Raw genomic sequence first — 6,064 nt, forward strand, 5'->3', positions numbered from 1 at the left:
TGTTATGCAATGGGTATAGCATCTGTTCCTAATGCAGTGATATTATGCAGTAGGTATAGCATCTGTTCCTAATGCAGTGATGTTATGCAGTAGGTATAGCATCTGTTCCTAATGCAGTGATATTATGCAGTAGGTATAGCATCTGTTCCTAATGCAGTGATATTATGCAGTAGGTATAGCATCTGTTCCTAATGCAGTGATATCATGCAGTAGGTATAGCATCTGTTCCTAATGCAGTGATATTATGCAGTAGGTATAGCATCTGTTCCTAATGCAGTGATATTATGCAGTGGGTATAGCATCTGTTCCTAATGCAGTGATATCATGCAGTAGGTATAGCATCTGTTCTTAATGCAGTGATATCATGCAGTAGGTATAGCATCTGTTCCTAATGCAGTGATATCATGCAGTAGGTATAGCATCTGTTCCTAATGCAGTGATATTATGCAGTAGGTATAGCATCTGTTCCTAATGCAGTGATATCATGCAGTAGGTATAGCATCTGTTCTTAATGCAGTGATATCATGCAGTAGGTATAGCATCTGTTCCTAATGCAGTGATATCATGCAGTAGGTATAGCATCTGATCCTAATGCAGTGATATCATGCAGTAGGTATAGCATCTGTTCTTAATGCAGTGATATCATGCAGTAGGTATAGCATCTGTTCCTAATGCAGTGATATTATGCAGTAGGTATAGCATCTGTTCCTAATGCAGTGATATCATGCAGTAGGTATAGCATCTGTTCTTAATGCAGTGATATCATGCAGTAGGTATAGCATCTGTTCCTAATGCAGTGATATCATGCAGTAGGTATAGCATCTGATCCTAATGCAGTGATATCATGCAGTAGGTATAGCATCTGTTCCTAATGCAGTGATGTTATGCAGTAGGTATAGCATCTGTTCCTAATGCAGTGATATCATGCAGTAGGTATAGCATCTGTTCCTAATGCAGTGATATTATGCAGTAGGTATAGCATCTGTTCCTAATGCAGTTATGTTATGCAGTAATGTGGCTAAGATGCACTATCGGCACATCTCTCTCCACTGACTCCCGCCAATTCCTGCGTACTTATTCATTCTTTGTGTCAATTGTTTTACAATGTTGATCAATTCCCAGTTTTTTTATTTTAATTTCCCCTTTATTTAACCAGGTAGGCTAGTTGAGAACAGGTTCTCAGTTGCACCTGCGTCCTGGCCAAGATAAAGCATAGCAATTCGACACATACAACAACACAGAGTTACACATGGAATAAACAAAACATACAGTCATTAATACAGTAGAACAAAAGAAAACAAAAAGTCTATATACAGTGAGTGCAAATGAGGTAAGGGAGATAAGGCAATAAATAGGCCATGGTGGCGAAGTAATTACAATATAGCAATTAAACACTGGAGTGGTAGATGTGCAGTAAATATATACCTTGCGCTCTGTAATGTTTGGTTATGGGAACTTAATTTATGTTTAGTCATTAAGTATATATATTACTACGTTCATGCCGTTCTCATTCTCCAAGTGGAAATGTTGTTTGGAGAGCTCGCTAGCTGGAAATGTCGTTTGGAGAGCTCGCTAGCTGGAAATGTCATTTGGAGAGCTCACTAACTGGAAATATCATTTGGAGAGCTCTATAGCTGGAAATGTCGTTTGGAGAGCTCGCTAGCTGGAAATGTCGTTTGGAGAGCTCTATAGCTGGAAATGTCATTTGGAGAGCTCTATAGCTGGAAATGTCATTTGGAGAGCTCTATAGCTGGAAATGTCGTTTGGAGAGCTCTATAGCTGGACATGTTATTTGGAGAGCTCGATAGCTGGAAATGTCGTTTTGAGAGCTCTATAGCTGGAAATGTCATTTAGAGAGCTCTATAGCTGGAAATGTCATTTGGAGAGCTCGCTAGCTGGAAATGTCGTTTGGAGAGCTCGCTAGCTGGAAATGTCATTTGGAGAGCTCGATAGCTGGAAATGTCGTTTGGAGAGCTCTATAGCTGGAAATGTCATTTGGAGAGCTCTATAGCTGGAAATGTCGTTTGGAGAGCTCGCTAGCTGGAAATGTCATTTGGAGAGCTCAATAGCTGGAAATGTCGTTTTGAGAGCTCGCTAGCTGGACATGTCATTTGGAGAGCTCGCTGGAAATGTCATTTGGAGAGCTCGATAGCTGGAAATGTCGTTTTGAGAGCTCGATAGCTGGAAATGTTGTTTGGCGAGCTCTATAGCTGGACATGTCATTTGGAGAGCTCTATAGCTGGAAATGTCATTTGGAGAGCTCTATAGCTGGAAATGTCGTTTGGAGAGCTCTATAGCTGGACATGTTATTTGGAGAGCTCGATAGCTGGAAATGTCGTTTTGAGAGCTCTATAGCTGGAAATGTCATTTAGAGAGCTCTATAGCTGGAAATGTCATTTGGAGAGCTCGCTAGCTGGAAATGTCGTTTGGAGAGCTCGCTAGCTGGAAATGTCATTTGGAGAGCTCGATAGCTGGAAATGTCGTTTGGAGAGCTCTATAGCTGGAAATGTCATTTGGAGAGCTCTATAGCTGGAAATGTCGTTTGGAGAGCTCGCTAGCTGGAAATGTCATTTGGAGAGCTCAATAGCTGGAAATGTCGTTTTGAGAGCTCGCTAGCTGGACATGTCATTTGGAGAGCTCGCTGGAAATGTCATTTGGAGAGCTCGATAGCTGGAAATGTCGTTTTGAGAGCTCGATAGCTGGAAATGTTGTTTGGCGAGCTCTATAGCTGGACATGTCATTTGGAGAGCTCTATAGCTGGAAATGTCGTTTTGAGAGCTCGCTAGCTGGAAATGTCGTTTGGAGAGCTCGATAGCTGATAAGGAGATTTGGTTTATTTATTTGTATTTACCAGTTTTCTGTCAATTTGTTTGTTGTCTTTTGTATGGAACACATCTGGTTTCTCTCTGTCTTGTTAATGTAGAGTGAACGTGCATGCTTGAACGCGCATAAATGTACCTGGCCTGCATGCCAGGATAGGTGTGGTTTATGCTTTTTAAGTTCCTGTTTGGGCATGTTCTGGCAGTTTTGTTTGAGGATTCGTTTGAGGAGGTTGTATCCGAGCTTGGTAGACCCCACCTGTGATTTTCTGATTAAGACAGGTTTTGCCTGATGTGAAGCTTTTTCAGACATTTGTAAATATATATATATTTTTGTATCACCATCATCACCAGCACTGTGTAAATAAATCCAACAGTCATTTACACCTCTACCTGCCTCCTGCTGACTCTTTGTCCTTACGCCTGCTAGAAGATCCCTATTTTGCATGTAGGTATAGAATCTAATCCCATCACATGGCCAGTCAGGGAAAAACTCCTGGCCCTAGTTTATTTCTTAAATATATTTAATATTGTTTTTAATTTAGAGTGTGGATCAGCTTCAATCAATGTAATTGTCTGCATCATTTAATCCCCCCATATATTTTTTGGGGTAAATATATATATCTATATAGAGACCCTGTCTTTCAAAGATAATTCGTAAAAATCCAAATAACTTCACAGATCTTCGTTGTAAAGGGTTTAAACACTGTTTCCCATGCTTGTTCAATGAACCATAAACAATTACTGAACATGCACCTGTGGAACGGTCGTTAAGACACTAACAGCTTACAGACGGTAGGCAATTAAGGTCACAGTTATAAAAACTTAGGACACTAAAGAGGCCTTTCTACTGACTCTGAAAAACACCAAAAGAAAGATGCCTAGGGTGCCTGCTCATCTGCGTGAACGTGCCTTAGGCATGCTGCAAGGAGGCATGAGTACTGCAGATGTGGCCAGGGCAATAAATTGCAATGTCCATACTGTGAGATGCCTAAGACAGCGCTACAGGGAGACAGGACGGACAGCTGATCGTCCTCGCAGTGGCAGATCATGTGTAACAACACCTGCACAGGATCGGTACATCCAAACATAACACCTGCGGGACAGGTACAGGATGGCAACAACAACTGCCCAAGTTACACCAGGAACGCACAATCCCTCCATCAGTGCTCAGACGGTCCGCAATAGGCTGAGAGAGGCTGGACTGAGGGCTTGTAGGCCTGTTGTAAGGCAGGTCCTCACCAGACATCACCGGCAACAACGTCGCCTATGGGCACAAACCCACCGTCGCTGGACCAGACAGGACTGGCAAAAAGTGCTCCTCACTGGCGAGTCGCGGTTTTGTCTCACCAGGGGTGATGGTCGGATTCGCGTTTATCGTCGAAGGAATGAGCGTTACACTGAGGCCTGTACTCTGGAGCGGGATCGATTTGGAGGGAGTGCTCCTAACCGCAGCTTGTTACCTGTAAAAAAGACACCTGTCCACAGAAGCAATCAATCAATCAGATTCCAAACTCTCCACCATGGTCAAGACCAAAGAGCTCTCCAAGGATGTCAGAGCCAAATTGTAGACCTACACAAGGCTGGAATGGGCTACAAGACCATCACCAAGAAGCTTGGTGAGAAGGTGACAACATTTGGTGAAATTATTCGCAAATGGAAGAATCACAAAAGAACTGTCAATATCCCTCGGCCTGGGGCTCCATGCAAGATCTCACCTCGTGGAGTTGCAATGATCATGAGAACGGTGCGGAATCAGCCCAGAACTATACGGGAGGATCTTGTCAATGATCTCAAGGCAGCTGGGACCATAGTCACCAAGAAAACAATTGGTAACACACTACGCCGTGAAGGACTGAAATCCTGCAGTGCCCGCAAGGTCCCCCTGCTCAAGAATACATATACATTCCCGTCTGAAGTTTGCCAATGAACATCTGAATGACTCAGAGGACAACTGGTGAAAGTGTTGTGGTCAGATGAGACCAAAATGGAGCTCTTTGGCATCAACTCAACTCGCCGTGTTTGGAGGAGGAGGAATGCTGCCTATGACCCCAAGAGCACCATCCCCACCGTCAAACATGGAGGTGGAAATATTATGCTTTGGGGGTGTTTTTCTGCTAAGGGGACAGGACAACTTCACCGCATCAAAGGGACGATGGATGGGGCCATGTGCCGTCAAATCTTGGGTGAGAACCTCCTTCCCTCAGCCAGGGCATTGAAAATGGGTCGTGGATGGGTATTCCAGCATGACAATGACCCAAAACACACGGCCAAGGCAACAAAGGAGTGGCTCAAGAAGAAGCACATTAAGGTCATGGAGTGGCCTAGCCAGTCTCCAGACCTTAATCCCATAGAAAATCTGTGGAGGGAGCTGAAGGTTCAAGTTGCCAAACGTCAGCCTCGAAACCTTAATGACTTGGAGAAGATCTACAATGAGGAGTGGGACAAAATCCCTCCTGAGATGTGTGCAAACCTGGTGGCCAACTACAAGAAACGTCTGACCTCTGTGATTGCCAACAAGGGTTTTGCCACCAAGTACTAAGTCATGTTTTGCAGAGGGGTCAAAAACGTATTTCCCTCATTAAAATGCAAATCATTTTATAACATTTTTGACATGCGTTTTTCTGGATTTTGTTGTTGTTATTCTGTCTCTCACTGTTCAAATAAACCTACCATTAAAATTATAGACTGATCATTTCTTTGTCAGTGGGCAAACATACAAAATCAGCAGGGGATCAAATACTTTTTCCCCCACTGTATCTGCAGGGTTAGCTCTAGGTAAATGTTGCAATTCTTCAGCCATTCCTGAACCTGTGACTAAAAACAAGCTACTTATGGACTCCTGTCCGTAGTTAAAGGATTACAGGTTAGCACTTATTTTAATGACTCATGTACTGGAGCCAGCTCTGCAGAGTGGTCACTAGCTGGTACAGCCACAAAGTCATAGAGAGAGTCAATTTGTTTTCTCGATATAACCAATTTTGACTTTGCAGCTGGCCCATCTAGTGGAAACCATTCAATTATGCCTCCAGGGAAAGATTCATGACAATAAACATCAACCTGCTAAAGGATAGGTCATCATTCACTTTGAATATAACACTTACTCTTCCTCTCTCTCTCTCTCTCTCTCTCTCTCTCTCTCTCTCTCTCTCTCTCTTCTCTCTCTCTCTTCTCTCTCTCTCTCTCTCTTCTCTCTCTCTCCTCTCTCTCTCTCTCTCCTCTCTCTCTCTCTCTCTCTCTCTCTC

This window comes from Salmo trutta, unplaced genomic scaffold (assembly GCF_901001165.1).
Source record: "Salmo trutta unplaced genomic scaffold, fSalTru1.1, whole genome shotgun sequence".
Taxonomy (NCBI): domain Eukaryota; kingdom Metazoa; phylum Chordata; class Actinopteri; order Salmoniformes; family Salmonidae; genus Salmo; species Salmo trutta.